The following is a 12,259-nucleotide window of genomic DNA, read 5'->3' on the forward strand; positions in this document are numbered from 1 at the left end:
ATCCCTAAGAGTAGTCAGGGTTTCCTGCCCTGTGGGAAGTTCAAGTTCCTACCCTCCCTCCAGGTTCAGGAAGGTGAGTATCCAAAGAGACTGGATCCCCAAAATCCAGTATATGCAGAGGAAACAAGTCCCAGTGTCATTGTCAATGGCTTTTCAGAAAGACTCCGGGCCAGCCACATTCAGAGAATCTGGTTGGATCATGATTTTTAAAAAATTATTGTTTGACTTACAGACTGAATTTCACAAAAAATTACTGAATGAATTTTGCTTGACAATTAGTTCATAATTGTCAATAATTTTTATATTGCCCCTAAACATACTTTTATTATTTATAATATATATTACTGAGTATTATTCTCACTATTGATAACTATAAAATCAAGAAATTGATCAACTCTAAAAATGTTGAACTTTTATGTATGTATTTTATTAGTATGTCCTGTAGTATCAAATATTCATCCAAGATATAATTCTTTTTATAAAATGAACATACCCATATTAAAACTTTATTAAGGTTTTAATAAATTGTAAAATTATATGAATATCCAAGAATTATTTTAAAATAAATTTCATGCCAATTTTGATGACTGAAGCCTGTAATCCTAGCATTCTGGAGGCTTAAGCAGGTTGATTGTTGAATGTTTGAAGCAACCTGATCTACATAGTAGAGAGCTTGAACTGTGGAGTGAAATCCTGTCTCAAAAAAACTCAGAAAAAGGAAAATGATTTATGGTATTTTACTGGTAATTTTAAAATTTCTAAACCTATTTTGTACTATATACCTAGTGTCACATAAAAATGTCTTGAGTTGGATTAAAACCCAGTGCCATTGTCCTTGGCTTCTCAGTCAGTCCTCATTGTCCGCCACGTTCAGAGAGTCCGGTTTGATCCCATGCTTTTTCAGTCCCAGTCCAGCTGGCCTTGGTGAACTCCCATTAGATCAGCCCCACCGTCTCAGTGAGTGGGCGCACCCCTCGCGGTCCTGACTTCCTTGCTCATGTTCTCCCTCCTTCTGCTCCTCATTTGGGCCTTGGGAGTTCAGTCCAGTGCTCCAATGTGGGTCTCTGTCTCTATCTCCATCCATCGCCAGATGAAGCTTCGGACAGTGGCACTGGGTTTTGATCCTACTGCATGTACTGGCTTTGTGGGAACCTAGTCTGTTTGGTTGCGCACCTTCTTGGACCTGGATGGAGGGGGGGAGGACCTTGGCCTTCCCACAGGGCAGGGAACCCTGACTGCTCTTTGAACTGGAGAGGGAGGGGGAGGGGGGAATGGGAAGTAGGGAGGAGGCAGAAATTTTTTAATAATAAAAAATAAAATAAAAAAATAAAATAAAAAATATCTTGAGTTAAAGATATTGCAAGATGAAAAAGTTTAAAAAATGATGGTCTAGTTATTCTAGTTTAATTCTCTGCTGTGGTCATTGGTGCAAGAATGGACATGTGACCCATATCAGCCCCAAAGAACCTGACTTTGGGGCTCTTGCAGAGTACTTTAGTGAGAGATTCATTTCTTCTCCTGGGTTAGCTAAGAAGATGAACATAATCTGAAACTACTTATGTTTGTTTCCTTCACCCTTCTCTCTGAAGACAGGCGGTGCTGTGTCAATAGAGAGCTAATAATAAAGAAAACTGAGCGGGACTGACACCCTCCCATTTATGACGTGCATGTACGTGCGTGTGCACACACATGCTAGAGTCAGAAAGCAAACCCTAGAAATATCAGTTGAGACCCTTAATCTGATGGGAGTGTTTTGTTTTCACATATGTCAATAGTTACTTTAAAAACCTAGTTCTAGGTTATGGTGGTAGATCGGAAGCTTTCTGTTTCACATCGTAAGGAAAAGACTCAGAGTAAGAAAAGGGCAAATTATATTCCAAAGAGAGAAAAGGCATTGGTAATCAGAAAGAGATGATAGAATATCCAGAAAAGCCCAAAAAAGTAGAGATTATGCAGAAAAAGTAGAAAGCCTTTTCAGCTTCAACGGCACCTGAAGCTACAACTACAAGGGAGGATGTGCAGCACTGGTGACGACCTGCTGGATGCTTAGCTTCTGCAGAAAGCTCATAGCTCTTGAGAGCCCTAAATCCAGTGGGAGATTTGGTTTAAAAGGGACTCCATGTGTAGCAGGCTGTCAGTAGAGATGTAGCCCATTTTGTTGCTCCTTATATTTGAGAATTTGGTAGCTAGGCCTCATCTTAGGAAGATAAGATAAGGAAGATATTGAAACTGGGAAGATGGCTCAGTGGATAGATGCATGCAGACCTCAGTCTCTTGAACCTGCTTGTAGGAAGAAGAGAACCAGCTCTTCATGTTGTTCTCTGACCTCCACATGTGCACTGTGGTGTACACACAACACACACTCTAAATAGTTAAGTTAACAGTGTAAACTCTTGAATAAGAGAGCACCTATTGAGAGTCAGCTTCTTGGGAACTTGAAAGCAAGGACTGTTAAAACTCTGAGCTGGGCCCAGCCTGGTGCAGTGTCTAGGTAGGAGACAGCTACAGGAGACAGTTATGCAGGGCAAGTTGAACATGATCTGACTGAGAAATGTAGTTAGCAGAGGACTCAGTGTAAATGATTCCATGGTCAGTGTCCCCAACCCTGTGGCTAGGAATTCTGAGCCTATGACTGGCAGATTGCTTGGTCACCAGAACTGCTTCCTTTCTGCATGTGGTTCCATGCAGGTTAGTGCTAAGAGCTGTGTGCCCCTGTCCAGCAGATACCTCTGTTTCCCCTGCCTACTCCCTTCTGCATAGGATCTGAACAGGCTGAAACTTGCAGGCAGAGTGCTAGTTCCCCCAGTTCTCCCTTTCACATGTAGAACCCAATGTTCTGCTTACTTCCTTCACACTTTAGCACCCTTGGAAGACTCTTCGTATGGACATTTGTTGCCCTTGGGTACATATACTGGGGGATTGGAGAGGTTGCTCTAGATCTAGTAGGAACTTGTGTGGCTCAGACTCCACAGGCCCAGAGTAACTCCCTTTATGCAAAGAATAAAAACTTCTGCCATGATTGCAGCCCTTAAGCTGACAGTTGACCTTGACTGACCTGATTCTTAGTCCACATTCAGCACCAGCCTGAATGTTAGAAACACTGCAAGAGTCTTGAATTCCATTTCACTACCTGACTTTCATCCAGAAGATTCCAGCCTTAGAGGACCCAGAAATAAACTTCTCTGATTTTGTCATTTAAAGTCTTCTTTCTTTTTACTGTATTATTGCTTTTTTATTTTTTAAAGATCTCTTGTTTTTATTTTTATTTTTACCTTCATCTAATTTTATTTCTACGTTTCCTTTCTTTTCTTTTCTTTTCTTTTTTTTTTTTTGAGACAGAATTTCTCTATGTAACAGTCTTGACTGTCCTGGAACTTGCTTTGTAGATCAGGCTGGCCTTGAACTCACAAAGATCCACCTGCCTCTGTCTCCCGTATTCTGGGATTAAAGGCATGTGTCATCACTGCCTGGCTTCCGTATTTATTTTCTAATGGGATTTTTATCTCTTACTTTTTTTCTTCTCCTTTTCTCACTTTCTTCTTTTTCTTTACTTTCAATGAACCCTACTTCTTTATTATTTTTGCCTTCCTTATTTCATTTATTTATTATTACTATATTTGCTTCCATCAGTTTTAACTTAATAGTCTATTCTATGCTATTTTTTATTTTCATATTTCATGATTATTAGTGATGTAGATGTTAGCTTTATGTGGTTTGTTTCGGTGTGTTGCTGAAATAGCTGTTACTTTTCACTGTGTAGTATTGGGGTTGATCTTTCAATAGAAAGCCACTCACTAAGCACACCCTAAATAATGCCAGAAGAGATACTTATTTCAGCAGATGTGTAAATTACTGCTTCCTTTCTGCATGTGGTTCCATGCAAGGTCGTGCTAAGAGCTGTGTGCCCCGGTCCAGCAGATACCTCTTTAGAAACTCAAGAAATATGAAAACAGTATGACCTCCCAAAAGTTCACAATCCTTTAGTAGCTGAATCCAAAAGGACAGAATGGTTGAAATGTCAAGGAATTACAGTACTGCTTGAAAATTACCAGTGAGGCTGGAGAGATGGCTCAGCAGTTTAGAGCACTAGCTACTCTTACAGAGAATATGGGTTCAATTTCCAGCACCCACATGGTAGCTCACAATTGTCTGTGAACTCTAGTTAACAGTCTTATGCCCTCTTCTGGCCTCTGCTGGTACCAGACATGCACATAGAGCACAGACATACATGTGGACAAAAGATTCATATTTGTAAAATAATAAAAATTTAAAAAATGCAAAGAAATCACCAGTGACCTTAGAAAGGATTCAAATAAACAGATGAATGGGGGTAAGTAAGTAAATTTAAGACCTTGACAAGAAATTCAAGAACTTAAATAAAAAAGAACAAAGAGATAGAGAGCTTGGTAAAAACTAATTATAACACTATAAACTTAGAAATTAAAGTATATTAAGTCAAAACTTAAAACTCATTAGCAAGCATCCAATAGTAGAATAGACTAGGTACAGGAAAAAATGTCAGGGGTGGAGACTAAAGATGAGTAGTTATAATTAGATCTCTCTCTCTCTCTCTCTCTCTCTCTCTCTCTCTCTCTCTCCCCCCCCCCCCCCTCTCTCTCTCTCTCTCACACACACACACACACACACACACACACACACACACACACACACACACTGGTAACCATACATATAAGACCTTTGGGGCATGTTTAAAAGATGAAACTATAAATTTGGTGTAGAAGAAAGAAAACGGAGTGTCTTACTCAGTGTTCTGTTGCTGACTAAGAAATCCCATGCCCACAGCAACTCTTATAAAGGAAAATATTTAATTGGGGTTGACTCATAGGTTCAGAGGTTTAGTTCGTTATCAGCATGGCAGGAAGCATGGTGACATGCAATTGGACATCGTGCTGGAGAAGGAACTGAGATACATCTTAATGATTGGACAGAAAGAAGAGAGAGTGCCCCTAGACTTGCCTTGAGCTTCTGAAATCCCAAAGCCCACCCCTAGTGACAAACTTCCTCCAACAAAGCCCTACCCACTCGTAATCTCTCTTAAATATTGCCACTCCCTAGTGGCCAAACATTCAAATATTTGAGCGTATGGGGACTATTTACTATTCAAACCACCACAAGGAGACATAGACTAAAGACAAAAATCTTAATGTAATTATAGCAGAAAATACCCCAAAAGCTAGTAAAGCAAAGAATATTCAAGTGTACAAGGCATCTAGGATCCTTAAAAGACATGCCTAGAAAGAAAACTTTCCATGCAATATTGTCGTTAATTTATAAAAAATAAAGAACAGGGGCTGTGAAATTCCTCAGTGGATGAAAATACTTGTCAAGTCTGATGACCAGAGTTTGATCACCAGAACCCATATGATTGAGGAGGGGGAGAACCAGTTCCCTAAAGCCATCCTCTAACCTCTCATGGTTGCCATGAAACATTTGTATCCACTCACTGAACACACAATAAATAATAAATAAGCATAATAAGTAAATGAATAAAAATATAGGACAAACAGTACTGAAAGCTATCAGAAAGAAGTATTAGATAACTTACAAAGGTAAATCTGTTAAGATAGTAGCAAACTTACAGACAGATATACTAAAGACTTTAAGACTGTGGGCTTATTATTTCAAGTCCTGAAACAAAATAACTGCCAATCATGACTACTATAGCCAAAAGTTATCTTTTCGAATCATAGGATAAATACAGACCCTTCGTGGTAAGCATAAACTAAAACAATTCATGACCACTAACCCTGCATGTCTGAAAATGTTTAAAGGTTTATCATATGTAAGTAGAAGAAAGAATATACAAAATATGAGAACTTTGGGAAAAAAAAGTACATCTTACCAGGAGAATAAACAATGGGAAGTAGGAAAGAACCAATCATTTTCAACGTATAAAACCAATAAACCTCTAAGGTAAGGAAGGGTAAACTTGGTACATATTTAATAATAAACCTAAATATAAGTGGGCATAATTCTTCAACTAAAAGATGCAGACTGACTGAATGGATTTAAAATAAAACAAAACCCAGGCATTTGTTGTCTGCAAAAAAACTCATCCCTCTATCAAAAACACAGAAGTTCTACATAGAAAGGGTAGAAAATGACATTCCAAACAAATGGAATCCAAAATAAATCAATAATAGTATACTTATATTTGACAAAGCAGTCATCAAGCCAAAATCAGAAGATCATTGCATATTTTTAAAGGAATCAATCCATTAGGGAGATATAACAATTGAAAGATATATACTCCAAATATTGATGTACCACATTTCATAAAATAAACACGATGGGACATAAATGGACAAGTAGGTCCAGATACAATAACAATAATGGCTTCAATACTCTACTCTCATTAATATATTGATTATTCAAATAAATAAAAAAATCAGAGTTAAACTTCCCCATAGGTCAAATGGACTTCTGAGATATCTGTAGATATCTATTATTATTATTATTCTATCCAATAAATATGGAATATGTATTATTCTCAGAAGTTCATTTTAAGCCCTGAAAGCAAGTCTTAACAAAGAAAAAGAAACCAAAATAATTGATTTTTATCACAGCATATGGAATAAACTAGAAGTCAATAGCAAGAGAAACCACAGAAACTACAAATACATGGATATTGAACAATACACTTTTAAATGTCAGTGAGTCACTTAAAAGTCAGGAAGGAAATTTGAAAATTCCTAGAATCAAATGAAAATGAAAATACAAGTTGTTAGAACCTTTGGGATATTTCCAAGGCATTTCTGAAAGGAAAGTTTATAGCTATCTATGCTTACATTAAAAATCAGAGAAAACTCAAATAAATTACTTAATGATAAACCTTAAGGTCTTAGAAAAATAAGTACAAGCCAAGCCCCAAATTAGTATGTGGAAAGAAATAAAGATCAGGGTTAAAATTAATGAAATGGAGAGTAAAAGAAAATACAAAAGATAAACGAAACAAGGAGGTGGTTCATTGAAGAGAGAAACAGGATTGACAGACTGTTAGCCAAAGTAAACAAAAGAAAGAGAAGGCGCAAATTAATGAAATTAGAGCTGAAAGGGGGAAATTAAAGTGGTATCATGGAAATTCAGAATATTATTAGATAATATTTTGGGAACTTAGCAGTCCAATAAACTGGAAAATATTGAAGGAATGGGCAAATTTTTAAGACATATGACCTACTAAAATTGTATCTAGAGGATGTAAGCACCATTACCTCATCTACAATGAGCAGTGAGACTGAAGCAGTTCTGAAGAATCTCTAAGAAAAACCCACAACTAGATGGACTCTCTGCTAGACTCCTAAATCTTTGGGATGAACTAACACCAAAACTCCTCAAACTAGTCCATAAAACAGAAAGGAAGGAATGCATCTGGATTCATTGTGCAGTGCCAGTATTATCCTGATATCGAAGCTGGATAAGGACATTGTCTTAGTTAGGCTTTTTGTTGCTTCTGTGAAGAGACACCATGACCATGGCAACTCTTGTAAAGAAAAAATATTTAATTGGGTGGCTTACATTTTCAGAGGTTTAGTCCATTGTCATCATGATGCAACATGATGGCATACGGGCATGTATGTTGAAGAAGGAACTGAGAGTCCCACATCTTGACCTGCAGGCAGCAGGAAGTGGTCTGAGATACTGGGCATGGCTTGAGCATATATGAGACCTCAAAGCCCACCCCCCAGTGACACACTTTCTCCAACAAAGTCATACCTAGTCCCACAAAGTCACACCTAATAATGCTACTCCCTATAATCGTATGGGAGCCAATTACATTCAAATCCCCATAGACATACTAAGAAGAAAGCTAGGCTGGTATCTTTGATGGTCATAAATACAAAAATTCTCAGTGAAATACTTGCCAAATTAAGGGAACAACACATGAAAAGATCATATATCACAATCATATTTTTATGACAGGAATGAAAATGCAGTTCAACATATACAAATCAATGGATGTAATACAGCATGCGAGAAGATGCATAAAGGGCATGAATTACACAACTACTTCAGCAAGTATAAGAGACGCCTTTAACAAAGCTTAAAACCTCTTCATGATAAATTATTATAGAAACTGTCTTGAAGTATCATATCTCAAAATGATAAAGCCTGTATATGACAAGCTTATTATCATCATTATATTCAGTGGTAGAATCTGAAAGTATTTCTTCTAAAATGAGGAATGAGAAGGGGATTTCCACTCTTTTCTCCTTTATTTAATATAGCGCTTAATTTCTTAGAGAATGAGACTAAAGGGATGGAAATAGGAAAAAAAGCATTTGTCAGTATAGTCTAAACACTCTGGCAAGGAGATTCTTAGGTCTGATAAGCCCTTTCAGAAGAGTTACAGGATACAAAGTCAACTTACAAAAGTTCATTAGCTTTTCTGTATAACCAACAATGAATATGCTGAGAAAGAAATCAGCAAAACATTTCTACTCACAGTGTTCTCAAAACAAAAACCCTAACTAGGAATAAACTTAACCAAAGAGGTGAAAGACTTCAAAAATGAATTTGTTTTAAATACCAAGGAAAGAAATGGCAAACAATAGAAAATGGAAAGACCTCCCACATTCATGAATTAGCAGAATTAATATTGTTAAAGTAATCATATTACCTAAAGTGGTGCATAGATTCAATGCCATCCACACTCATATTCCTATAGCATTCTTCATTGGAATAGTAAAAGAATCCTAAAATTCATATAGAAACATAAAACACCCTGAATACCCAAACAGTTTTTAGGAAAAGGAGCTATGCTAGAGGTATCACAAAATGAGACTTGAAATTATTCCACAGGGCCACAGTAACTAAATTAATGTGGTAGACATACAAACATATACACAGACCATGGAATTGAAAACATTCATACAACTTTCCTATTCTTTAAAAAACTTGAAAATTTCATACACAAATATACATCATTCACACTTTCTCTCCTTCTGACTCCTGTGCTCTCTCATCTCTTTCTTATTCATGAACTTTCTGAATTGTTACTGTCATCCCCTGACACCCCATTGAGAGTCTAGTTAAGTATTTAGAGCTGATTACTTAGGACTGAATAACTTATAAAAGGATTTGTCTCTAGAGAAAAAGGATTCTTCCTCAAATCAGGTATTGATTGTCTGTAGTTCTTCATCTAGGGGTGAGGCCTTGTGAAGTTTTACCTAGTCCATTTTGCCATGATGACTGGTATGGTTACTGTTTAGGTCTTGCGCAGGTAACCATATTAAGGTTTAATGAGTATAGCATCCCTGTCATGTCTAGAAGATACTATCTTGAAGCAGGTGACCCAGTCTTCTGACTCTTAAAAATTAAAAAAAAAAGCTTTAAAAATTGTGGTGTGTGTGTGTTTGTGTGTGTGTGTGTGTGTGTGTGTGTGTGTGTTTGTGTGCATGTGAGTACAGTGAGCCCATGGAGGCCAGAAGAGGGCTTTGGATCCCCTGGAACTGGAGCTATAGGTGTGTCTTAGGGTTTCTATTACTGTGATAAAACACCTTAACCAAAAGCAATTTGAAGAGAAAAGGGTTTATTTCATCTTACAGCTTGTAGTGCCTCATTCGGGAAGTCAGGACAGGAACCTGGAGGTAGGAACTGATGCAGAGATCATGGAGGAGTGTTGCTTACTGACTTGCTCAGTTCACTTTCTCATATACCCCAGGACCACTTGCCCAGGGACAGCACTACCCACAGTGCTCAAAAATTTTAATAGTGGCAAGAATTAACAAAATTGCATCAAATGAAAAATCTGTGTGTACTTGCTTTGTCATCTCTGTATTCTAAAATTAGAACAATACAGAGATTAGCATGACCCAGCATAAGGATGACATGCGATTTTTTGATGTATACTATGTTTTTAAATAACCAGCTCCTGAGTTGGCTTCTGACCTCTGTATGTATAAGCACAGCCACACATCATGCACACACATAGAACATGCACACAATTATAAATAAAACTTTGAAGCTTGTACATACATAGCAGAGGGGACAATTTCCAAAGTAAAGAAATATTCTATGATGTGAAGGGTTTTGTCTTTTTGCCAAGTGTTCATTTAAAAGAGGAATAATGTCCAGACTACATAAAGAAATTTTTTTTAAAGGAACAAGTAATCTATTCCATAATTTGACAAGTGACTGTAATAGAGAGTTCGCAAAAGAGGAAGATAATGACCAATAAATGGAGTAAAAATTTGTTATTCATCTGATAAATGAAATTCAAAATTATGTTGATATTCTGTGTTGTTTTAGTAAAAATGCTATGGCCATTATCAGATAATGAAACATCAGGAGTAAAATAATTTCAAATTAGGCCAATTACTATAGAAACCAGTTAAGCATGTTCCTGAAAGAAACTAAGGAGAACTGTGGTGTGATGCAACTATAGCATTCCTGAGTATATACATAAAGGCATCTACGTCAGCTTCCTACAGAGATCCTGGTACATCCATGGTTATTGTAGCACCTATCATAATAGCCATGTTGTGGCATCAGTCTTGGTGTCCATTAAGAGATGAAGACGAAAGAAAATGTGGTATTTATAGAGAGTGGACAAAGCCCCGAGTGAGTGAAATCCTCAGTGAATGTGTGTTGTTGACATGGATATGGCCATGTCAAGGACTCCAAAGTCCCAGACCCATGGAAGAATGGCAAAATCTCTCATCCCCCCAGGGTGAGACTCCAAGGGGAATGGCAAGGCCTTCCTCAGTGGACTGAGTGTGAATGTTGATAGTGCATGTGGAAAACGACCACCATAACTTTCTCCTCTCAGATGTCTACAGCCTGCTCCCTTACAGAGACTGCTTGTATGTTCATTGTTAAATCCCATAAATCCTGCTTCCTTGTTTATCTGTATGTAAATAACCCCATTTGCTTGATCAGCTGTGTGGTGGTTTGAATGAGAATGGCCTCCATAAGCTTGTATATTTGAACGGTTGGTTCCCAGTTGATGAAACTGAGAAGCAATAGGATGTGTAGCCTTGTTGGAGGAGGTGTGTCCCTGGGTTTGGGCTTTGAGGTTTCAAAAACCCACATACTTCCAGTTAACTCTCTCTGCCTTCTGTTTGTGGGTTAAGATATGAACTCTCAGCTACTGCTCTAGTGCTACCTTGCCTGCTTGCCGGCTTCCATGTTCCTCACTATGATGACCATGGACTCTGTGCTGGCTATTTTTGGTTCAACTTGGCAACATTTGGAACTAACAAGCAACCAGGTTGGGTACACATGTGAGAATTTTTTTTCTTATTTAAATCATTTGAAGTGGGAAAATCCACTTTTAATACAGATATTCTGATGTAGGAAGATCCACCTTTAATCTGGGCCACACCTTCTGCTGGCAGCCTCTTAAAGAACATGGAAGACAGAAGCTTGCTTTCATTTCCTGCTTGCTCTCTCTCTTTCTGGCAAGTCCATCCCTTCACTGGCATTAGAGTCTCTTTCTTTGGGATTCCAGTGTATACTGAAGACTAGCTGAGCCATCCAGCCTCTTGGATTGAACAACTACTGGATTCTTGAATCTTCTGTTGGTAAACAGTCATTATTATACTAGTTGGACCACAGTCTGTAAGCCATTCTAATAAATCCCCTTTACATATACATGTACACATCTATATCCATATACATGTATGAACACACTTTCATTCTGTCAGCATGTGTGCGTGTGTGTGCGCGTGCACGAGTGTACACACACACACACACACACACACACACACACACGTCCATTCTTTCAGTTCTGTTCCTCTAGATAACCCTGACCTAATACCGATTCTGACCCCTTGTAAAAAACCATAAGTCCCAAATTAAATGCTTTCTTTTATTAGTTGCCTTGGTCGTGATGTTTTATCACAGCAATATAAAGGTAACTAAGACAAGTTGTATGCAATTATCCCCGCCTCTCTGTTCAACTCTATTTAATAAACATGCTGATCTTCATTGGGTAGGGATGGGGCTGCAATTTTACCAGCTCTGAACCCAGACCACCTGACCCCAACTTTATGTCTGTGTGCCATCAATCTGTCTTTTTTCATTTCTTAAGTGTTCCAGTAAGGTCCTGAGAAGACATGCATGGATGTAGCATGTAGATGTACAATTTTTTTTTTGAGTCAGGGCCTTTTTGTATGCTCTGACTGTCCTGGAATTCTCTATGTAGACCTGGCTGACCTCAGATTCACAGAGATTTGCCTGCCTATGCCTTCTGAGTGCTGGGATTAAAGGTGTTAGGAATATATACATAATGGAAGGG

The 12,259-nt window shown here is 37.9% G+C and overlaps 1 protein-coding gene and 1 non-coding gene across 6 annotated transcripts in view; both read left to right on the plus strand.

Moving 5' to 3' along the window:
• Dis3l2 (DIS3 like 3'-5' exoribonuclease 2) overlaps positions 1-12,259 on the plus strand; it is a 329,266-nt gene that overhangs the window by 77,877 nt on the left and 239,130 nt on the right. The gene's annotated exons all lie outside the window — the stretch shown is intronic.
• LOC125396913 (U6 spliceosomal RNA) lies at positions 9,776-9,879 on the plus strand. The gene has a single exon (XR_007230940.2). It is a non-coding gene; the product is annotated as a U6 spliceosomal RNA (small nuclear RNA).

This window comes from Myodes glareolus, chromosome 1 (genome assembly GCF_982192425.1).
Source record: "Myodes glareolus chromosome 1, mMyoGla1.1, whole genome shotgun sequence".
Taxonomy (NCBI): Eukaryota; Metazoa; Chordata; class Mammalia; order Rodentia; family Cricetidae; genus Myodes; species Myodes glareolus.